Source organism: Marmota flaviventris, chromosome 3, assembly GCF_047511675.1.
Source record: "Marmota flaviventris isolate mMarFla1 chromosome 3, mMarFla1.hap1, whole genome shotgun sequence".
NCBI lineage: Eukaryota > Metazoa > Chordata > Mammalia > Rodentia > Sciuridae > Marmota > Marmota flaviventris.
The window spans coordinates 107,823,608-107,849,039 of record NC_092500.1 but is presented as its reverse complement, the minus strand read 5'-3'; positions in this window follow the sequence as shown (position 1 = coordinate 107,849,039).

The window sequence follows — 25,432 nt, the reverse complement described above, 5'->3', positions numbered from 1 at the left end:
AACCCATCTGAATGCTTTCAAATCCCATGCATTTTTCTGCTGCATTAAACTACCACCCATTGAGGCTAGTTACTGTGTTTTGATATCATGGGAAAATCTTCATATATAGGAAATACAAGAAGTGCCCATGAATTAGTTTATGGAAATTCAGAAATAGCGCCTTTCTTTCCAAGTTCCTAATCCTCATACTGCAGGGAGGAAGATGTGAAGAAAATCCTGAAGCTCTTGTTCTGTAACCGATTGGAGTTGTTGTTCTTGGAAGGTCATAGAAGGTGGACCAGAGTAGAACTCTCAGAAGGCACGATATAAAAGCAAATACTGGGTCAAGAGAGAGGAGACAATATGGTTACAGCTAATGCATGTGTGGTTTGGGAAATGTTAAGTGGCCCTATACTTAACTATCCATAAGAAAATACTGAGAAAAGAAATTTTCCCACCTACATTCTCAAAATTTTATTGTTGTTTGTTATGGTTTGGATATAAGGTGCAAGAAAGTCTCAGAGGAGAAATGATTGGATTGTGAGAGTCTTAACCCAATCAGTGAATTAATCCCTGAAGGGATAACTGAGTGGTAACTAGAGGCAGGTGGGATGTGGCTGGAGGAAGTAGTTAATCAGGGGCATGGCTATGGGTTATATATTTTGTATCTGTAGCTGAAGTCTCTCTCTCTCTGCTTCATGATCACCCTGATATGAGTTGCTTCCCTCTGCCACACTCTCCCACCGTGATGTTCTGCCTCACCTCCAGCCCTGAGGAATGGAGCCAGCCTTCTCTGGACTAAGACCTCTGAAACTGTGAGCCCTCAAATAAACTTTTCCTCCCCTACAGTTGTGCTGGTCACATCCTTTAGTCACAGCAGTGAAAAGGCTGACTAAAACATTGCTCTTGTTGTTGTTGTACAATAATTCCGTAAGTTTTATTTCAAACAGGGCTGCAGGTTGGATGTTCTAGATCCCACAGAATCTGGATCTTTTGTGGCACATGGAGGCTGAGCTTCTGGTAGGAGTCAGGAGTGTCCAAAATTTATCAAGTTGTAGAGAGGCCCTTCTCTTATACATGTCATCATAAGCAACTTAAAAATATAATGACATAAAATGGTAAAGTCACCTCTTTTTCCCTATGATTGCATCACATAGACAGCTAGAACCGGCTATAGCAAATGGGAGAAAGGTTTTTAAAAGTTCAACAGTATGCCTCTTATCTATAGATTTTCTTTCTGTGGTTTCAGTTATGCACAGTAAACAGCAAATTGAAAATATTAAATGGGAAATTCCAGAAATAAACAATCCACAAGTTTGAAATTGTACACCATTCTTCCTGGTATGATAAAATCTTGCATTGTCTCACTCTGCCCTGGCTGAGACATGAATCAGTCCTTTGCCCATCATATCTGCACTGTATATATTACCCACCCGTTAGTCCCTTAAGTAGCTTTTTCAGTTATCAGATCAACTGCTTGTCATAGTGTGTGATAGTATTAGTGTTCAAATGACATTTATTTTATTTAATAAATGTAAAAATCGGGGTGTTGTAAATGCAAATATGCTAAAAAAGAAGGTAAAAATGTTTCTTTTAAGTGAAAGTATAATAAGATATTTAAAGAGAGCAAGAGATCATAGTCATATAATTTTTATTACAGTATATTGTTTTAACTATTGCATTTTATGATATTGTTTTGAATCTCTTACTGTGCTCAATTTATAAATTAAACTTTATCACTTATATGTACATTGAGGAAAAAAGAATAGTGTATGCACAGTTTGGTCCTATTTGCAGTTTTATGTATCCACTGGGGGTGTGTTAGAACATTTTCCCTCTGCATAAGAGGGTACTGCTGTCTATTCGTAATGAACATACATTACGAACAAACGTAAAGTACATTCAATGCTGTGGCTATACTTACTTGGTGTAAGTTTCCAAGGTTGTAAGTCTCCTAGGAGCTGTATTCTTGTTCAGAGAACAGACATTCCTCAATGCAAGTTCAGAACAAGCACAGGTTCCCAGGATAATGACATAAGAACAAAAATAAACCAAAATGAGACTCATTATCAAGAAGAAAATAAAGTGGAAAACAATGTCAGAATGGAGGTTGGAACAGAAGGATTTTTTACTGCATATTAACATACAGAATATTGGATTCCATTGTGGCATATTTGTAAATGCATACAACATGCTTTGATCATATCAACATTTTTCCTTCCCTTACCCTCCTCCTCCCCATTCCTCTTCCTTCTCTAATATCTCTCGTAGGTTTATTTGTATTAGGGAACTCTGGAATTTGATTTTCACTGGGTGAATTGGGTGAAGGTCTTTGAGAACATGCTGAAAATTATAGACAACAGAATCTGGAAAACTATCAAAATTTGAAAGAGGTCAACCGCTAAGTGAAGTCTATTGTTTTAGGAAGATTGATTATGTGTTGATATGCAGAGCTATTTGGAAAGGGTAGGAGGAGAAATTATATGTATGGAAATACTACAGGATATCATTAAAATTTCTAGATAGTGATAAGAGGCAAAAGGGAGGTAGTAAGTAGATGTCCTATACTATAAAGCAGGGGTAAGATTCAACTGAATACACCATCTAACTTTTGTGTAAATAAGATGGGTGAGTGCACTTACTGTGTAGACACTGTGTATCCAGGATGAGGGGGGTAGCAGAGAGATGTTCTCCAAGTACGCTGCAAAAGAAAGGAAGAGAGAGATGTGGAAGGAGGGATGAAGGAAGGGAGATGAGGGGGAAAGCAGGGGAGAATAAGGTTACCTCTGAAACTTAATTAAATGTCAATGTTTATGAAAGAGATTAACCCTACATAGAAGCAAACCAACAGGCTATGACTGCCTATAAATGTGTAGCCTGTGTGTTTTAAGACACTCAACTCTCCAAAATACTACCCATCTCCCTTTTCTCTGCATCTAATTTCACCAATAAAATTCCTAATTATTTGATTTCATATGTACATATATACATATACTATATTTTCATATATATATATGTTTATGTATTTTACATATATATGTGTGTTTATGCATATCTATAGTTCTGTGTATTTTATAAGTGTGTGTACATATATACATCCATATACATATTATATATAAGAAAAAGTATGAACTAGAATCAAGAATGCTACAGGCTTTAGAAAGTACTGCCCCTATTACAAATAAATCTTTGGCATTCTTGTTTACACATATGTTCTTTGTAAATTTGATGAGCAGAATGTGTCTCATCGGATCCAATTAACTCTGGGGCTTGGACAAGTTAGAAGTTTTGAGATGAGCTCTGCACTGTGTCCAATTAACCAAGGTAATACTTCTTGTTAGGCACTGTCTTGGTGCTAGTTATGCTAGCTAAGCAGTCTTCTTGTGAGATACACACTTCCTGGCATTGTTCCCCTCAAATCACAGTCCTATACAGAGAGAAGGCCATCCCCGTGCTAATATGTAGTTTCTCTCTTTCATCATTGAAAACTCACCAGAGGAGTTCAGATTTCAAATAAATTAATTGATATTACTTGGTCACTTTAAAGGTTGTGGAAATACTATCCTGATCCATGCTCACATTCGGTTGTGATACAGGATTCAAGTATAGATGTAATTTTTCAAAATAAAACAGTTCAAGAAAATATCTAAAAATGCCCTCTGGCTTCCTCTGTGAAAGGTGTTGAAAAAGGAAAACGAATACTGTGAAAAGCAGCGAATGATGATAAACCTGTACTTTAATGACTTGCAGGGTTAGAAATTACAGTAATCACCCTTATCTGGGGAGGATGCATGCCAAGACCCTCATTCCAAGTGAATGAAGGCATTATGCATGCATTCCTATCATAAAGTTGAGTTTATAAACCAGCACAGTAAGAAAGTAGTAATAATAAATAATTATTAAATAGAATTATTATAAGAATATTCTGTAATAAGCATTGTTATGTGAATGTGGTCTCTTTGTTTCAAATATTGCCCCTTCACTTTTTCATTTAAAGGAAGGGTTTAACAGTTTCTCTTTGGCTTGTGATAAGTGCCAGCCAACATCATTACTCTTATGGTTTGAGGCCATCATTAAGGAAAGAAGGGCTGTCCGATCACAAGCACTGTGATACGACAATAGGTGATCTGATAACAGAGGAAGTAACTAATGATCATCAGGTTGCATAGATAGCCCTTATATGCTGGACAAAGGGAGGACTCATGTCTTGGGCCCGAATAAAACAGAATCGCATGAGTCTTCATCATGTTACTCAGAGTGATGCTCAATTTAAAGTTTATGACTGGTTTGCTTCTGATATTTTCCACATAATACTTCTAGATCTTGGTTGACCAAGAATAACCCAAACTGGAAAGTGAATCCATGGATGGAAGAGGGCATTGGCAAAGAAGAACAATTGGCTACACTATGGACTTCTATCCAGCGTGCAGCAAACCACTCATCTATGAGCCTCTCGTAAGAAGCAGTTCTGTTTTTTTTTCATTTCTTCTTTTTTCTTTCTGTTCCTTCCTTTCTCTCCCTTTCTTATTTCTTACTTTCTCTTTTTTTAGAACCTACAAAATGTTGCTTCATCATTTCTATATCTTGATTACATTTTAAAATTAGAATCAGGAATCCCATATGACCCATGAATGTAAAAGACAACAGGAAAGAAATGAAGGGGTATGAATTTGTGTACATATTTGTGAGATTAAAAAGAAAACAGAACAGTGTATATTTGGAAAATAGGCAATATCTCAAAAACCTAAACCCAGATGTAATCAGATTTCAATTCAATCTAGCATATATTCAGATACTTTGCATCTAATAACAGCAGAAATGGGAGCACATTACATCAAAATGACATATAGAGGGTGCTCACCCAGCCAGCAGACGGAGGTTCCTAGTGCTTGGGATGGTGTTATTTAATGCATTTATGACTATTGCTTAAGCATGTTCAGAATTTTATAACAGTGATATGAATAGTTACTGTATCTCAACACAGCCACATCTGCATACAAGGCATATGGAAAATGAATTCCCCCTGCACACTTTACCCCAAATTACCAATGTTAATGGATATACAGGATTTTTATAGGAAAAACAAATGATGGAAATGAATGCAAAGGTGCAACTGTCAGGAAAGAAGCTTGGTCCTCAGATTTATTAGCAAGGAATATTTCAAATAAGCTGTCTATCAGTTGAAAGTTGATAGCCTCATTCCAAACTAGGCTTTTAACACAGCATCATTTTTCCCCAAGCATCAAAGTGATGCAGTCATCCTCTCCTATGCAATGGGGTTTTGTGGGTCCTTTGGAAGAACAGGAAGAGAAAATTCATAGTCTATAATGTATCCAACAAAGCTAGAGAGGGATTCAAATTGAGGATGACTTCTCTAGAGAGAGTCAGGTGATTATAAACTTAATGGCAGAATGCTCAGATATTTTTTTCTGGAATATATTATAAATGCAAATAATACTTGCCTGTGGGGGTGCTGTACCTACAAACTCCTTGGAATGTGTGGAATGTTTTCCTTTCTCGGTTTTTCTTAGTTCCTGAATTTAGAAGTTTCCCTGTTATAAGTCTTTTTTTTTATGGTAGCAATTTTCATGTTTTTATAGCATTTTTATGACCCATTGAAAGGCCTCTTGGTGCAATGTTTGGCAATGTTTCACCTCCAATGCTGTCACAAAATAATTCACAACAGTAGAGAGCAAAGCTTCATCAAAGAATCCAGCCTACACTTGCCCAGATCTAATAGATTACCCCATGTCATGTATCCCAAGTTACCCGGCTGCTAATTGGTTCTACTCAACTTCCAAGATGAATGATACCTAAGCTTTACAGGAATCAAGAGAACCTGCTCCATCAGTGGGTCAGTCCACAGCTTTAAGTCTATACCTTGGGATACCCACAGGAGAACCAAACTGCTGTGTTCAGTCCCTGACTTCCACTCTGACCCCAATACATCTCATTTGTCTTTTTACTTAGGTTTCAGTGGAAAATAAAGTTCACTACTGAGACCAGAACATTGCAGTAGATCACTTGACTGGGGAACTAATATTTCTTTCCAGTTAGTTCTTGCCAATTTTCCAATACCTCATTTTTTTTCCAGAGTCCTATGATCTCAAATGCTGAATGGGGGCCCCTGCCTGAAGCTGTTCAGATAACCCCAAAAATCTGAGGCCCATTGTTAAGACTGATTAGATACTACATTCTTCTTTGAATCAGTCTTGATTTCTATCTACTGCTCCTCAGCCTTACCTCGGACTAACAACACCTGCGTAGCTAGGTTTTGGATAAATCTGTCTGACTTTAGACTGCTGATTTTGAATCCTGAAATCTTGCTTCTTGTTTAGCCTGATATTCTCAATGTTAGCACACAATTCCCAGAATGTACCAAGTGCCAACACAGGAACTAAAAGGTCAAGATAGAAATCTATGTTTCAAGACAATAAAGGAGTTATAAAAAACAAAGAAAAAGATAACCCGAACAAGTGGGAAGCTGGAATGGGGGAATAATTCTGCATTCTTCATCTCATCCCATAATTTAGAAAGGCCTGAAATTTTTTCATAGGTGGCAATTGCATTAGTTCATTTTCTGTTGCTATAACAAAATAACTGATGCTGGGTATTATATAAGAAAAGAGGTTTATTAAGTTCACAGTTGTGTAGGCTGAAACTTCAAGATTGTATGTCCTCATCTAATACTACATTACCACCTGGTAGAAAAGCAGAAAGGGAAACAGCTGCTTGCAGCGGGATTCAAGCATGTGTGCCGTCTCAACTTTATAATGACCCACTCTCACAAAAACCAACCAGTGTCCCAGAAAAACTCACTAAACCCTTCCAAGGGCAACACTCCCAATGAACTAATTACTTTGCACCTAGCCCCACCTTTAAAATTTTTCTTTTTCTGGCACTGGGGATAGAATCCAGGGGCACTGTAACACCAAGACACACTCCCAGCCCATTTATTTTGATTCAGGATCTCCCAAAATTGCCAAGTCTGTCCTCAGCCTTTTTATCTTCCTGCCTCAGTCTCCAGAGACACTGGGTCCACCTTCAGCACTGCCACCCTGGGTACCAAGCTCCCAGCACATGAAACTAAGGGAGACAAACTATATCCAAACTGTAATTACGATTGGTTATGATGACAGTAAAAATGCAATACAAATAAAGATGAGAATGATCAAAGGATCATATTTAAAAAGCTTCTTAAATGAATGAGTATTTTCCTGGATGGAATTTTTGCCCATTTTTTCCAAAGGCTCTGGCTATCTTTTTTGTCACTTAGTTTTTTGTTGTTGTTGTTATTTTTGTAACTGGTGTTTTGAATTAGACAGATAATGTGTATATTTTCACTTACCAAGCCCAACTATACTGGTAATGCAACGGTAAGAAAATAAAATTTCAAATGCATTTAAATACCTAGATTGATGGACAAAATCAAAATAGTAAAATGGGTGTTGAATATCCATAAATTGTTGATGGAATTGTAAATCGGTGGCAAATATTTTCTGGAAACTTGGTGATACAATGTATCTAAAGCCAAACTATGCATGATCTTTGAAACAAACACTTTATTTCTACATTTAAAAAAAAAATAGCCAGGCATGCCATTTAGTTTTTATATACACAAATTCCCATAAAATGTTTCAAAAAGTAAAAATGGAAACTTGACCAAATGTCAGTTTTATACAAATACACACACACATACACAAAATGTATGCCAAATATGAGGCATTTATAAATTATATTATAAAAACTATGTAATTACAAGTGCAATATTAATATTAAAAAGAAGAAGAAATTTTAAGATCTTTTAAAAGCAATCTATAAAATTATATATTTGCACATTCAGCTCTGAGGTCATCAGGAACACAACAGTTCTCAAAGAGCTAAATTTTAATTTCCACCCTGCATTCAAGATTTGTGGAAATTCAAAACTATCCCCAAAGTTTTTGCATACTCTTGAAGGCTCAAACATTCCTGACCCAGTGCCTACATTTATGAATGATAGCATTTTAAGGCTCTTACTGCAGGTAAGATGTTTCATCCTTTCATCAGTTTCCATAAAAAACTTCACTCACACAAGATAATTCATGAGTCCTGAGTTTTGCATGGATTTACTGAAGGTGAGGAGGGGTTAGGGATTACAGGCAATGGACTTGAATTTCTACCACTTGTCTTGGCTTCCTCCTTTACTCCTCCACTTCCTCCCCTGCTATCTCCCCTCTCCCCTGATTTCTGCCTCTGTCTCTTGATGCCTGAAAGCCCTTTGAGATCCAGGCCCTGCTTAGGAATTGACTTCTACCTCAAGGACCAACACATACCTTATAAGTTTGTTGGCTGTCATGGAGATAATCCGTTACCATGAATTAAATGTATTTGCATAGGTGAAGGACAGAATGCAAATATACCAAAATTTTAATAGCAGTTTATTCTTGGTGGTGAGTTATAAAATAATTTAATTTTATTATTGAATCTGTAATTTCAGTAACATTCAAAAGTAAATAAGTGTTCTTTTGTCATTACAAAGAAAAAGAAGGGCTGGGGATATAGTTCAGTTGGTAGAGTGCTTGCCTTGCATGTACAAGGCCCTGGATTCAATCTCTGGCACCTCAACAAAAAAATTAAAAAATTGCATTGTTTGTCTCGTACTATGGCTAATTCTCCAAAATTAAGTAATTAGATAATGGTTTGATGGATTATTTTAGAAGTAATGGTAAAGGAGGGACCTTCTCACTATGGAGTGTCATGGCACAAGCAGTAAGGTAAAATGACATAATAAAAGTAAGAGTACTTTGAAAAGTGTAGATCTCCATAAAATATACTATTATTTTGATGTTCCACAGAGCAGTGATACATACAATTGTTGATATTGAGTCTTAGAACAACATGAAACAAAATTTTCCAGATAGATTATTTGAAAAATCGATAATATTTCAAAATCTCAAATCCATATCTAAAAAAGAGATCCTCTGTCTTCTCCATTCCTTTTTCTCCCCTTTTCCTCTGATTTTGTTTTTCTCTAAAAACAAAAGGTTACCTACTATGTCACGTCCCCTGAAATGTCCAATCTAATCACTTAACTGTGCATATCAGTCAATAAAAAGTAAACTGATTCATGAAAAAAAAATGAGGAAAATAGAGTTCATGGAAGAAAGATTTGTTATATATTTGGGATTAAAGAAATAGCACTTTTTCAATTGGCCTAGAAAAGTTCAAAGTCAAATACACTCTTTGTTTCTTGATCATTGACCTGAACATATTTAGCTTTTAAATTATGACAATCTCTTAGTTTTGTTTTGCTTTTTTTCTTTTGACAGTATACAAATTTTTATTGGTTCTTTTTGAGTTATACGTAACAGTAGGATTCATTTTGACATAATTTTAAAAGCATGAAATACAATTTGATGTTGTTGTTGTTGTTGTTATTTTAGCTGTCAGAAATTTTTAAGTAGAGGTTCAGGTATAGGAAAAATCCAAGAAAAAACGATTAAAAATACAAGGTCCCTGTCTCCATTTTCTAAGAGTGTCATCCATGAATATAAAATATACTTCCAGCTCCATGAAACCTTAGCATTAAGATTATTGCACATTTTATTGGCCCTTCCTAGGCTCTGAAACTAGAAATTCATCTGCCTCTAACCTTTCCACCCAAGTCGACTTCATACATAAGTAAAGAGTAAGTTGAAATTACAGGGAGCTGTAAAGAAATGGAAGTTCTCTGCTTTCTTCTTTCAAAACCAATATTAAAATATATGAGGTGCAATTGTCAAACTAAAAAACTGCCAGATGATTCGTAAGGACTGAGTAGCCGGCAGGCTAGCCCGAATGCTCCTTGCATTACCGATTTTTAACGGGTCCTTGGGAAGGCAGATGATTATTTCCCATCTAAGTCAGGCAGCAGTAGAGGTGGGGGCTCATGGGTAAAGGAAAGAAAAAATGACCAGATGCTCAACACTGAAGATAATGCCACTCAACACAGCATGCTCAGACCTTAATTTTTTTTTTTAAGTAAACAGCTTGTAAATGAAATCCCAAAGGACTCAATTTCCCCTCCTCCAGTTCTTATCTGTCTCCCCCTCCCCCATCTTATCATCTCCCCAGGGAGGAACAGGCCTACCTGCCAGGCATCCTTTTAACTTGTCAGCGATTTAACTCTAGCTGAGGCATCCAGATATTACAGCTAAATGGATTTACACATTTGAGGGTGAATATCTGCTTCTGTTCACTGAGCCATGGCATTGATGCCTAATTTGTTGCTTACATGTCATGGCAGCATTGATTATTGTAACCAGTCTGCACAGCAGGCTGGGGTTCAGGGCGAGCATGTGCTCCTGTTCCTCCTGATCTTGCCAGCAGGGACTGCTTCTCCCTGAAAGGTCCTGACCAGTGTCTTCCTGGTCACAACAGGGATGTGGTATGTGGTGAACTTAGAAAGAGAGCAAAGGGGATATGAACTCTTATTCCCATTCTGTCCTTGCTGATTGCCTTATATTGGCTCCTGTTCAAAGATTTCATTATAGATTTCATTCATAAATCAAAGATTTATTGAAATTGTTCATAAAGGTCTAGCAAATGTTCATTGATTTCTAAGTACATGAAAACTGAACTGAACATATTCAGGAGTGTGTGTGTATATCTGTGTGTGTGTGTGTGTGTGTGTATACATGTTTACCTATGTCTCTCAGGGAGAGGAGAAAAGGGGCTATTCTGCTGGAATATGTTGGGGTGAAATATTGGAAGTTCTCATTGCATAAAGACCAAATAAACATAATGGGAAAGGCATTGTTAAGGTGCATGGTGGTAGATACCTAGTGGCAGCCCTGGGACAATGGAATAAAAAGGGTTACAGGTAGCAATAATCATTTAAGCAGTATATTAAGAAAATTACTTCAAGGAAAAATAAAGTATATCTTGTCATGAGGGCTTTCACTGAATAACAGAATTATTTGGGAAGAACATGGTGTGTTATTAATTAAACCATTTTGTGAGCAGGTCCTCAAGGGAAAATATATCAACCGCTATCTAAATAGAAGGAACAAGAATCATTAAATAACCCAATGGTCATATCATAAACAAACAGATAAACAAAAGAAGCTCACACCCCCATTGTTGTGGTCCAATCAGTAATCCGGCTTCTAAGAGGTCCAGAAAACTTTTCCATTCCAGCATGAATCATCAGAGGATAAAAACAAAACTGGAGATGTCCCATGGAATGACACCAGCAAACCCCAAAGTCAACTTCACGATCTGGTCACAGTTCCAGACCAAAGAGCAGGGAACAGGAGTGAAATTACAGAGTGCTATGGTGTTAAAGGCTTGGTCCCCAGCAAGGTGCTATGGGAAGGTGGTGAGGAAGAGGCAGGGCCTATGGGAGGTCTTTTAGATCCTTAGTGCTGAGTCCTGGAGGTCTGGGAGTCCAGCCCCTCCTCCTTCTTCTCTCTTTGCTCCCCAGGGATGAGGGGAATATTTTTGCTCCACTACACACTTCCAGCATGATGTGCTGTCTTCCTATGGCCCAATGCAATGGGAACAACTAATCATGGAGTGGAGCCTCCCAAACTTGGAGCCAAAATAAACCTCTTCTCTTTACAAGTTGATTATCTCACATGTGTGCTGAAGTGGTGGAAAGCCAAGTGACACACAGAGTTAGCCTGAATGGAAGCCACGGGGTGGAGAAGCCTCAGAAGAGATGGTCAGTGACAAAAGTAAATTGTGCACACTGACTGGCCCCTGACCACACAGGAGAATCACCCAGGAAGCCTGAGCCTTGCCTTAGGGATCAAGATTCAACTGGTCTGCCATTCAAGCCCTGGTGTCTGAGCTTAGAATCCCCGGGGATTCTAATGAGCAGCCAGGCTTGAGAGCAACTGACCTAAAGAAAAGGACAGATTGGATAGAGCAGTTCAAGCAATTAAGCACTGGAGCCAGAGGTTAAGGCTGTGTTGACCTCCCCACCCCCAAATACACACACACACACATACACACACACATACACAAAGAACACCTCCTCATTGCAGTGGTCCGAGAGACACAACTCACAAAGGAATGTTCACATGGGTAAACACAATTTGTTTCTAGCCAACATTTTAGGTCACGTCAAGCCACACTTTGTCCTGTACTCTGCAACAAATCTAAAGGCACAGATCGGTTTTCTTCATGAAAATAACATTAGCAAATTATTAGAAAGTTGATCAAGGCATGGCCTCTTTCTTTCCAATGAATCTGAAACTCTTTCATCATCAAGAAGGATTTTAAGAGCATTTGGAAAGGCAAGTGGGAGTCTTATGAGTAGGGGAAAAAAGAACATTCAGGCACAGGGCACAGAAGTCGGACAAAGATTCAAATGACTGAAGGAAATATTTAATAGGGCATTTTAAATTTCCTCTCCTTTTGAAAGACCGTCCCTTCCAGGGTGATTCTTTCTCCTATTTATTTAGAACTTGTGTGTTTCTTAAGGAGATTCCTTACCTATGATGTAAAAACACAAAAATCATTAACAAGTATATCATGAAAGCCTCTGGAGGATCAAATGGTACTTAGTATTCTTATTAACTATTTTTTATTAATAATTGAAAATTATTGAGCAGCTCTCTTGCACACACAGGATCACCTAAGTATCATCAAAGTTTCTTTTTTGTCATCTGACCCTGAAGGGTGTTCAAAATAAGGGGTAAAACAGGATTTAGAGCCCACTCAGATTCAAGCTGAGTTTGAACAATGCTATAATCAAGGAAAATAGGCCATGTCTGGGATGGAAGTTTGTTTTGTTAGCATTACCATCAGTGTCCATGAGAGGTTTCTGTAAGAGTTAGTTATTGTCACCACTTCAAAGGTGAAGAGACTAAAAAGGCTAGGTGGAGGGGCACACACCTATAACCCCATAGACTCAGGAGGCTGAGCCAGGAGGATGGCCAGTTGGAGGTCAGCCTGAGCAACTTAGCAAGATTCTGTCTCAAAATTTTAAAAAATAAATAAAAATGTTTGGGAATGTAGCACTCCTGAGTTCAATTTCCCATACCAGGAATTTAAAAAAAAAAAAAGAAAAAGAAAGAAAGAAAAGAGAAAAAGAAAGTGAAAGAAAGAAACTAAAGAGAAGAAAATTGGAGTGACTCTCCTAAAGCTGCACAGTGAATCAAGACTAAAATACTAATATATTAACTTTCATGTGAAAGTAGGTATTGCATTTATACGACTATTAGATTTCAGGAAAATCCAACGAGACAGGTATCTAGAATTGAGATTTATCTCTCAATTTTCTCTTTATTACCTGTGTGATTCGACCATGATGTTCAACTTCAGCATCTTCATCTGTAGCAAGGAAATAGTCTCTACTTTATAGGATTATTGGGAGATTTCAATGAGATGGGTGTTTAAAGTGCCGAGTTATAATAGTCCCTAACACATGGAAGTTATTATTGATATTAATAATTTTATTTATTTTTTTTTATTGACAGGACCCAACTTGTGTCCAAATAGGTTCCTGAGCCAGAACTAATCCAGCATCTTTAAAGAGAGACAAGAGAGTGAGCTTTGTGCATTAGTCACTGTAGGTTTTGTTCTGAACGATTATAACTTGCTGCAGGGGGCACTTCTTTCAGTTCCCTTATAACCTTAACTGGAAGTTGGAATATAGGAAATCAAGATTGTTTCTTTCCTTTCAGGTTACTATTTCTATCTCCAACAAATAGAGAGCATGTACTGAAGGGCAGAATCTGAGAGGTGAGGGTTAGGAAGGTCCTTATGGATCTTCTAGTACAAATATCTTTTTTTTTTTTAATGGATGAAAACTCTGAACCTGTGACAAAAATAAAAAAATGTACCCCAAATTCTACTGCTATTGCATGGCAGAAAAAGGGTTAGAAACCAGATTTCAGATTCCCATCACTCCTTCCACAAAGTATTCTTGCTTTTAATAACTTTGTTATTAAATCCCCTCCTATGCTTAGTGCTTCAAAGTTAAATCATTTAAGTCTCACAGACTTCCTCCATAGTCTTATCCTTCAAAACCTTATATAATTGATCTATTCTGTGAAGACTTAAAGCCCCTCTTGTAGGTGATCACAGTAACACCTGAAATGCTCCCAGATGACAAGATCAAACCAGTTTCACTAGGATGGTGACTTCCTATAAGTATAGAGCGACCATGAGAAGCCCTGGTATAGAACTTCCAGGTGACTTTAAATCACTAATTTAATGAAATCACGTCGTATGTGTTATCGTACAACAAGACACTGGAGAATAACTAAACCAAATATACATAAAGTTTTCAGATTATATACATATTCGCCATCCAATACTGAGTATTTAAGAGATATCATTTAAATTCACTGTGAAAATGGGAAGTGGAAAATATGGGATCAAAATTTAAGTGCCATCTAAGTACAAAATTAAGATAAATTTAATACCTTTTCATATTAATTGACAACTTACAAATTAGTGTTCCAAATTCTATATCATTTGCTTCTCATATTCTGTGGGGTAGGCCACGATATCTTCACCAGAGAGGTTCAACAATTCACCCAGAGTTACACAGCTCCAAGCAAGGAATCCAGGGCCCTGAAGAGTGGGTGACTCTCAGGATGGTGTTCTCCCTAGCACAAAACTACCATACCACCTCAAAAGTTTTGAGTACTTAGTTATCTGGGCTGGAAAATGGAATAGTGACTGGGAACATAGTTCAGTGGTAGAGCTCTTACCTACCATGTGTGAGACCCCGCAATTGATCCCCAGGATTACAAAAAATAAAGAAATAAACGTGTTTAAAAATGATCAAAGAAATCTGAAGCATGTAAAGGGCTTTGAGGTTTTGAGAAATGATTTCTTGTAGCACTTTCAACATAAACTGTGTAGACAGAGTGCAAAGAGGAGACTGCAACTGGAAAAAAAAATCTTAAAATGTCAACCGGGTTAGGAGGGCAGCCAGGGAGAGCCATCTCAATTTTAGTATGTTCTTGATATATGGATTTGAACACAATCAGAAAAGACTAACCTAATATCTTTCTGAACCATAGTTGACCCAAACCCAATCCAAACTTGGAAAAGAATGAGAGCTGAAGTTGAAGGCTTAAGACCATCCATCTCATAGCATATCTTAGATGGACAACACGAGAAACAATAGGAAAAAACACTTCAGATGCACATAAAAAATGGGTATAAATTAATATGGTCCCTTACTTTAGCAAAAAATTTTCCATAAATTAATTGCTTATGTAAGCACTCATGCGGGCAAGCGTGTGTGCGCACGTGCACACACATACAAACACACACACATAGACACACACACAAATATCTTCCTTCCCCCTCCTCCTCCTCCTTCTCTTCATCTTCCCCCTTTGTTCATCCAAGTTGTGTTGTGCTAAAGTTTACCTAGAAAACCTGAGTAGGGAACAAATGGAATATTGAAGGACTATCCAATATAAAACAAACAAACAAACAAAAACTAACAGTACAAAATGTAACTGTATATAGTCAGGGTCTTCCAAAGAAAGAGAAACAATAGGATATTTTCTGGAGAAAGAGAACCAAGAAGTTTATGTAAAGAATTGACTCATGCAATTATGGAGGCTGGAAAATTCCAAGATGCGCAGAATGAATCATCACACTAGAGAACCAAGAGAGCCGATGGTTTCATTCCAACCAGCATCTGATGGTCTGAGAACCAAGATCATTTGTGATAAAGTTCCAATTTAAAGGCTGAGAAGTCCAAGACCCAGAAATGATGATTTTTTAGTTGGGATTCTAAAGGCAGGAGAAAAGCTGATGTCCTATAAAGGCCAGCTTGAAGAAAGACAATACTCTTGCTCAAAGGGGGATCAGACTTGTGTACAATGCAGACCTTCAACTGATGGGATGAGGTCCACCTGTATTCAAGAGAGGAATCTGCTTTATTCTGACACTGTAGAGGTTCATTTCATTTAAAACACCTTCATTGAAACAGCAGAATAATGTTTGACCAAATAATTGGGCACCCTATGGCCCAGTCAAGTTAACACATAAAATTATGTATCTCAGGTACTAAAAGTAAAAAGGCCTTATTATAGCAAGTACATTAGAATACATAAGGTCAAATAAATGTGGCTTTACAGGTTATTTTTGGTAGGGGGGAAGTGCTCATTACAATAATATGGTGAAAATCTTAATATGATGTTTCTCCAGCAGGTTTCTTTGCAAAATACAAGGACACCTAAGAAGAGAAATCCCAATGTAGGGTTAGGTAACATGAAAGAGCCAATGAGTATATAATCCATTTGTCCTGAACCACGAGTGGAGAAAACCCTGGATAAGCCCCTTACCCCTACTCAGGCTCTAAGCTTATATATGGGAAGGGTTTTATTGCCATAGAGATACAGGTATTTCAAAATTGAGTCTTGTTTTTTCTTGAATTCTGCCTTACTGACAGATGAAAAAACATAAAGTGAAATCATAATTTCTCTACCTTTAAGATTGTCAATGTGCATTATCTCGGAGAAAGTACTGAATTCTAAAATACATGTAGAAAGTGTGATTTTGTGAAATGCATTGTCTGTAATTAACAACTTTTCAGAGCCACTGTGCGGTCAAAATTAAAAGCAAAAAAAACCAACAAAACTAAGGCTTTAGAAATGGTTAGCTATGCTTTCTAAAATCTTGTTTTAAAAAATCTTAATATGATTCACAAGAATTTCTATTGAGAGCTTCCTCTATGTTTCCTGTTTTACCGCATCAGGTTCTGAATATTCCTCACTGGCAAATACCTAGGAGTATGATCATATAGAGTACGATCATATATAGTACAAAGCACATTCAGAACTATTGCCTTGTCTGATTCTTACAAAATGCCTCTGATACTGATAGAATATGTGTTTTACCTCTGGTCGCCTATAGGAAAAGCAATTGGAAGCAGAGAAGGAAAAACTGAGGCACGATTGAGGAGAATTTCCTGATGTCACAGAAAAATTAAGTCACAGACCTCAGAAGAGATCAGACTTTCTAATTTTATACCACAATACCGTAAATATGACCCCTCCCCATTGTTTTCTCATGATTTCTGTATGGATCATTCCAAGGTGTGAGGATTTCTTTCATTATTTTATAAGGGAGATGTTACATATTTTTCCCTTCTTCATTTCCCATAGATTAAACGACTTAATTATATTAGTACAGGAGGGACTGCCCTTTTGTGGCTCTCTGGCTTTTTCCTTTCTCCCTGTGCCTCAGATGAAAGCCTGATACATTTGCTTGGCTCTTCTCTTCTATGGCTTAAGCGATGAAGAAAACATTACCCTAATCGTGCTCGATGTGTGCTATCTCCGGGCACAGCTGTTGTGTGCTCCCTTCCAAGCTCAGCCATTAAGGAGTCTTACCAATGGTGAAGCCCCAATGAAAGCGGCAGAGCCAGACACTTGCCCTCTAATAACACCCATTTTTGCTTTTCTAGCTAATTCCAGGAAAGACAGCCCGTCAGCCAAGGTTTCACAGTCTATTACTCTTCCTTTATTGTCATTCCCCCCCCCCTCCCCTCAAGGGGCAGCTCGTGAGCCAAATTCCAAATGTAGCCCATAGAGGAAAAGATTAAGCATGGCTTGGAGTCAGCCTCCTTATCAAATGGTCCCATAGAGTTTGAGTAGAAACAAGCCTCAAAAAGACAGATATGCTTTGGCAACTGGGTCCACCAGTGAAAATGCCTGTAGGAAAAGCAATTGGAAGCAGAGAATAAAGATGGCAGAATGTTCTGGATCCCTCAGAATACAACTGTTTAATGTTGTCTCCTCTTGCTTACTAAACTAATCAGCACTGATTTTTACTGGGCTTTGAGGATCACACTATTAACGTGCTGTCAGTAAGTGTTGGAGTTTTCTGGAAGTGGAAATGGATGATAAGAATGTCTGGTATTTATTAAAAATTAAGATTATATTCACTTTTATTAGTTCCCTCGAAGAAATAAAGGCAAAAAATGTAGATTTTTTTCAACCAAGGACCTTGGTTCAAGCTCTTGTTCTGTTCTTTGCTAGTCCTGTTAGCTAGAACAAATTATTCTTGCTCTCTAAAATCAAGTTTCTCTGCCTATAAATTGTATTGTAATCCTGCCTACCTCCCTAAATCATTGTTTGGATTCAATCTATATATGATTTAAATATTATAGATATAATTTATACAATCCATAAAATGTATAGCATTGCTCATTAGATGGTGGCAATTGTTGCTAATCATAACATGCCATAGAGTTTAGAATAATTATATCATTTTAGTGATAAGAAAGCTGAGGCTCAGATTTCATTGACTTGCCCAAGATCACAGAGAAGAAAGAAGAGCTTAGACTAGATGCAATACATCACTCCAACAGGTAAAAAAAAAAAAAAAAAAAAAAAAAAAAAAAAAGTTCTGTTCTAGAGACACAGAGACTGGACAAATAACCAAAAATTCAAAGAAACCTCCACGTTCCTTGCCTTGACATTTTTCTCTGAATCGCACCAAATTTTAGTCCTTGATTGAATGTGCTCACCATTGAAGAGGTGACAATCAGTGTATAACTGGTATTGAGTAATAGCAAGAAAAGGAAAATATGGGGGCAGGAAAGTGGAGGTAGGAGGGGCATAGAAATCCGATACAACCTGAATTTACTTAAATTGCTTTATATAAGATCAAGAAATGGAGACACATCTGACAGAATGAGAACAAAGTACAAAGAAAGACAAGACACATCTATTAGTGGAGGGGGATAAAGGCATGTTATGAAGCTTGTCCATCCTATTAGCAGGAGGAAGAATGTGAATTAGATAAGAAAGTGTTAGAAATATGTAAATAGCTATTTGTATCTGTGCCTTAGACTGAGTTAGCTTATGAACAACCTCATTTCCATCCATTGGACAGCTGAGAGGACAGGCCATAATAAAGCAACAGGACTCATAAAATTTCTGAAGGGTTAGATTCTTTCAGCATAAAAGAGTGTCACCAGGGTATTACCACAGGATGCAGTGGGCCAAAAGAAACCACCTCTTGGATTCTGCTATCCTGTATTATTACCTGCAGCTGAGTTGCAGCTTTATCCCCCTATATCCAAGGATAATAAAAGACCTCCCCATGGGCCAGGCACTGTTCTAAGCACTTTACATACTCACTGCAATCCCAGAGGCTAAGATTAATGTTATCCCCATAACTACATGAAAAAAGAAAATCCCAGAGAAGTTAAGCAATTTACCTAACATCATATAGCTAGAAAATGATTGGAGTTGACATTTGATTCCTGCAGTCTAGCTCCATCGCACATTCTTGTATTCAAGACAATATATTCCATGCCAATTATTTTCCAATTATCTGTGGTCAAAACGTGTTTTGTTTTGTATTAATTTATAATATGTTGTGAGCAAATACCTCTGTAAAATACAATAGAAGTCAGTTAATAGAAAAATGAAATTAAAAAGATATCCAGAATACAACTCAATTTTTAAAATTATTATTAGGTTCAACATGCATAAAATTAGCCTTTAAATTATCATAAAAGTTTCTAAAAACTTTCTCAGTGCTTATTCTTCCTTTCTTTATGTACTATGGTCCTCAAGTGGTCCCCAGCCATACTGTTCCAGGCTTAGTGGGGCTGGGCACATTTTGTGTCAAAAAAAAAAAAAACCTGAAAAGTTGATTGCTTTATAACAAGATCAATGACCATGACCCCCTGGGCCTGTGTTCTCTAATCAACTGGGTTAACTAGTATCAACCCAGATGGAGTTTAACAGATGGAGGAACCTTAAGAACTGAAATCAGGATTTATTCCATGCCATATTGAAAGGAACTGAATGTTCTAGTACAGCAACTTATAAAACCAATTTTGTAAAACTTCTCTAAGAACTCCCTATTTTATTTCCCCAATTGGTCTTTTATCTTAAAAGGAGTTTATCCTGTTCTTCCTATTTTTCACTTAACTCAAAATGCTTGGTGCCTTGCCTGCAAAATAGTAGGCACTCAATAAATGTTTGTGATTGAAAAATTCACATGTATTTCAATGAATTAATTTTGCATTAAATCTCCAGGTATGAATGACACCATGTGAGAAGTACACCAGCCTGAAATGAAAATATGCTCCCTATTCAGAGGTTAGGATGAGGGGGAAAAATGTTATAGATGAAAAAGTTAAAAATACACTACTATGACATATTGATTGTTTAAGTTAAAAGCACTTTAAAAAATAGAAGGTGCAAAAAGATCCTCTGAACTTCCTGTTTTTTTTCCTAAAAGCAGAAGGTGAAATTCCCATGTGAAAGATGCAACATTCTTATTATCAAGGATGAGAGAATTGAGGCCAAAAGAGCTCTGCACCAACCTTGATCACCTAACCTTTATTTTCCTAATCACTTCTCCATCAATTAGCTGTCCTCACTTAAGTTCTGGTGACTTCTCACGTTTTTATAGTTTACTACTCTTTATCCAACACAATAACTAAGTAACTGTTTCTTTGTGTCTTCATTTCTTTATGATGGTTCTTTTGCTACAAAAAAGTTGTATTGAATTAATTTCTATATTTTCCCTATTAATCTAGTTAAATCAATTTCATTCTCACATCTGGCCAGGACCTTAAGAAACCAGAGGTGGAGGTTTGCCTCCCATACATAAACAATTATCAAAAGTGATGGCTTGCCTGGTTCATAGTGTATGCCTGTAATCCCAGCAGCTTGGGAGGCTCAGGCAGGAGGATCATGAGTTCAAAGCCAGCCTCAGTAAAAGCAAGGCACTAAGCAACTCAGTGAGACCCTGTCTCTAAATAAAATACAAAAAAGGACTGGGGATATTGCTCAGTGGTTGAGTGCCCCTGAGTTGAATCTCCAGTACCAAAAAAAAAAAAAAAGAAGAAGAAGAAGTGATGGCTTATACAAATGAAAGAGGGGATATTAAGAAAGAAAGAGTTAATCTCAAAAGTGTTTACCACTTTGCTTTATTAAAAAATTCAAATATTTTAATATCCATGCTGTAAACTTAATGTTCTTGTTATTATAACTTGGAGGCTTTAAGTAGCGCATGATTGCTCACACAATAAAGACTGTCTTCATAATAAAGTTTTGTATAAATGTCTTTAAATCAAGAGTGCCAAGTTTCATGTTATTCCTAAAAAAAAAATACAGTTAGTCATTATTTTCCTAACAATTCATAAATATGAGTCATGCATAATGAGAACATGCAGTTTGTCGCATACAGAGATCAATAAATCAATCTTAGCACCTATTAAATGCTGAGAAATTCACTGGTTACTACTGGGTAGGGACAGGAAGGCAGTCAAAAAGGAATATAAAATTGAGTTCTGCGCACGTAACATATAGTTTAGTGGGAACACGTGAAACAATGAGGCGACAGTGCACCCCGCCTTTGTATAGCGGGGTTCTGTTCTAAACCCTAGACCCACCCAGCCACCCACCCTTTAAACCGAGTGAAAGCAGACTATGAAGGAAGAATGCCTAGGCTTTCAAAACATGTTGCATTATTCAGTCCACTTCTAGCATAGGTAAGAAACCACATAACTATTGCTAATATCTTTTCTGGTTTTGATTTTCATAATTTTTAATTTACCCCAAACTGTAGAGACTTTCAGCCTAACTTCTTTTTCTAGAAAAGAGAAACTTTTCAATCAACTCTGGAAGGTCATGTACACTGACCCATCCTCTGCCTCTTAGTTTCTTCTCCAGCTAATATAAGGTGACCTGCTGGGTTGAAGAGAACTTTGAATCTAGGAAACACTATAATCTACACCCCCGCCACACACACCATATTCATCCAGAAAATTCACCTTCTTTTGGAACTAGGCTTTGTATTCTATGTGTCACTCATAACAATCTCACCCTATTCCTCACAACCATTATCTTCCACCACTTGGAACAAATTTCCTGTTATTGACGATATAGATATTTCTTCCTTTAAGCCAGATTGAATCATCCTGTTCCTGACCAAGAAAGCCTGTTGAACTGGGATATTTAGACATAACAAGAAAGTTATATAAATGTTTTATTTCAAAGCAGATTTTAATGTGAGGGGAGGGCTTCTGCCTTACAGAGCCAGTAGGAGGTGAATTATTGAGGATAGTCTAGGCTAAGCACCAATAATTAATCAATTTACAAATCTTAGCTAATTTCTCCTTTTCCAAAAGACAACTGTAAAATTCTCAGCCTAGTAGTAACTCTGGGATCCAGGCTCTTTCTACTTTTTGGCTCCTTTATGCCTTAGGGCAGACTTTCTAGGAGTCCAGGAAAAACTTAACACTGTGATTTAAGGCATTCACAAACATCAGGAATTAACTTCTCTCTTATGAATCTAGAATACATCTACTAACTAGGTACCTTCCTAAGAAAAACAAAAGTAGTCACACAAATAATGTTCTTAACATTATCTTAATGGGCCTTCACGTGCTTGCAGAACCTAACCTGTGAAATGCTGCTTTCAGGTCTCCTTGAAGTTCTCTAACAAGGCCTCTGCAAGCTGCCATCCAAGGGAAGAAAATGTCAAAAATTGCCTGTGACTTGCTTGTGGCCCAGCCTGGGAGTGATGTGACACTCTTTTACCCAATTCTATTGAACAGGAAGCTCCTGCCTATCCAGCAAGAAAACCAGAAAATGTAATCTTGTGTGCCCAAGCCAAGGAAATGGTGTTTTTAAACATCTAACCAGTCTCCGCAATAGTAGCTACATCTAAGTGGGTTGACTTTATCTTACACACCATTTCTTCATAGAGCATTATTTGTCCCAATTTATATAAAGCCTGGAACAGAGTAAGTGCTGTAAGAGTTTTCTATTTTTCTTATTGTCTTATTTATATTATTGTCACTATCATCATTGTTATTATAACCGTTATCTAAAATAAAGAATAGACAATTAGAGATACCCTTCCAAAGGTTTTGAGAACATAAAGAAGTTCCTGTGGATACTATCTAGCTATCTTCAATTAGTTCACGGTTCATTTTGTAACTATAATAGATAAACATAGTTCACTAGTTTATCTCATTCTCAGCTAAGAACTACTCCAGGGTCCCAACAGTAGACACCAACAGCTAGGTACCAGGCAAGGAAGGCAGGGCCCTCCAGAGCAGGTACTGGTTGCAGGTTTGTAGATCAGGCTCTGGCAGATCAGCACAGGAGAGAGAAAGCCTCACCAGCAAACTACAGTAAGTGATGTGTTATAGAACAATTTTCCTGAATCATAGTTCTTCCATTCCTTTTTCTCCTTTCCAGGATCTTCTGTAAAACTTTTTGTTTAGTTTTTCTCAGTCAATGAAATTTCATGATCCTACTAAAATGTCTGATTCCCCAAGGGAACCTTTCCTACAAGCTTTAGTGCACACTGGTTAACTCCCCAAACCCTCAATCTCAAGTGCCGGCCATGTGAAACTAACTACTGAACAGGGACCTCCCAGGGCAACATGGATAGTCTTTACCACTTTATTTCCCTCGACAACCCCCATCCCTTCTTCAAGACACAGACCAAATCCACCAACACTCCTTCACTTCTCAAGGTTGAAAGGGGCTGGAAAGAATAGAGAGCAGGAAGATCACACACCTTATTGAATGTACCTTGTGTTGCTTGTGTATATGTTTTATGTTTGTTTTGTTTTCTTGTTTTTTCTTCTAAAAGATCCAATGACTCTGTAGTCAAGGGTTTAGTTAACACTCAAGTTTTCCCCACTTGACAGGAGAATGAAATGACTATGAAGAAATGGCCAATAATCCACCTTCTATGGAGAAAAGGCAAGGGGTACATTTTTAGGAAGCAGCCATCCTTTTGGACACTTGTAGGTGTGTTTCTGGAAGATAAATGTCATAGTGGTGCATTTCCTGTTGCAGTATTGATTTTCTCCATGCCCTGTTCTTTCCCCTAATCTCTATATTTTCACCTCTCCTTTGGGTCCTAAGGGAGCAGCCTCCTCCACCCTTGACCTCCATGTCTCCTTCAGTTTTTATGCTACTCACCTCCTTTCTCAAGTACACCTGAGCTTCCAACTACATTAGGAAGCTTGCGGTAGCTAGATTTGTTGGCCAGTTCATTTCTATATATCCTGTACTGAATGGAGCCATTAAAATTTTAATAAATATTTTGAGATGATAGAAGGTTCTCTCAGAAATGCTGCCTAGAACAAGAATGAACAATCAGATCCAAGTGTAGATTTATCAGAGTCTGAAAGGTGACCTTAAAGGACAATTCTAGGCTCTGGAGTGTGTATGAAATTCAAACAGAATTACATATGCATCTTTATGATGTGAATACATTATTTTCCAAAGATCAAAGTTACATATTTCTAGAGTAATATATTTGTTTAAGTCTCAAAATGTATACAGAAGTGCTTATTTTGGTCTGCCTGTGTGTAATTTGTTCAAAACATCTTACTAGTCCTTTGTATTGGTTACTAGGAATAGCAGGGCATCTTAACCACAACAAGAAGCTAAGGACACAGTTATGAGTGGATAGATAGACCCATCGCCTTCCTTTTCCTCCATATTTTACAAATGTCACAACAAACTTTTACCTATTCCTGACCAGATGCAGTATCTATGCTAAGCATTTCAGAATGGGTGATGATGAATGTGTCTCACCCCACACAAGCTCCCATTCTACCTAAGAGAAATGAGAGAAATACAAAAGTAATAACAACGCACAATAAGATGTAACAACTTTCCTATGAAGCATCTAAACAAAATATTAAGAAAGTTCAGGGAGAGATCACCTACATTCTGATGAATCAAATAAGAAATGATATTAGATAGACTTTGAAAGAAGATTTGAAATAGAATAGAATTTGGCTGCAGAGTGAAATAACTAGAAGTAGGGGACAGTCAACAAAGAAGCCAAGCACCTAGGGAAAGGATTTGCTTTATGCCAGATGGTTTTTTGTGACAAAACAATCAAGTCATCTTGTTTAATTCACTGGAAATTGTAATCTTTTCCCTCAACTTTATTCAGATTATAATTTTCATTTACTCATAAAATTGTGTCAGGTGCAAGTAAAATTGTCAGGTATTATGTGTGTGTGTGTGTGTGTGTGCGCACATATGTGTGTGCCTCTGTGTTTGTGCACCTGTGTGTATACCAGTATGTGTGTGTGCCTGTGTAAAGTTGTGTTGCAGTGTCTTTTATGGCTTTCATCTCATAGGGGCCCTATCTAGGAATCACTGACTTCCACAAAATGTAATGGCCCTTTGACCCTCTTTGCATCCTCACCATCTCTATCTTGATATTTTCCTGCCTATACCATCTTTTTAATTTCTGCCTTTGACTTCTCTGTCACTGTGAGGATTAACATCTCTTGATTTGCACCTAAATTTCACTTCCAGTTTTTCCTTTGAATGGTGACTCTCAGTTCTATGTCCTTGATCCACTATCATCCTAACTTAAGAAAGAAACCTGCAATAAAATTATTACATGGCATGGCTTAACTTTAAATACAAATAAATATAATAAAACCAGCCTTTGTAATGTGTACACTAGGAACTACAATTCTTTTCTTGATTTA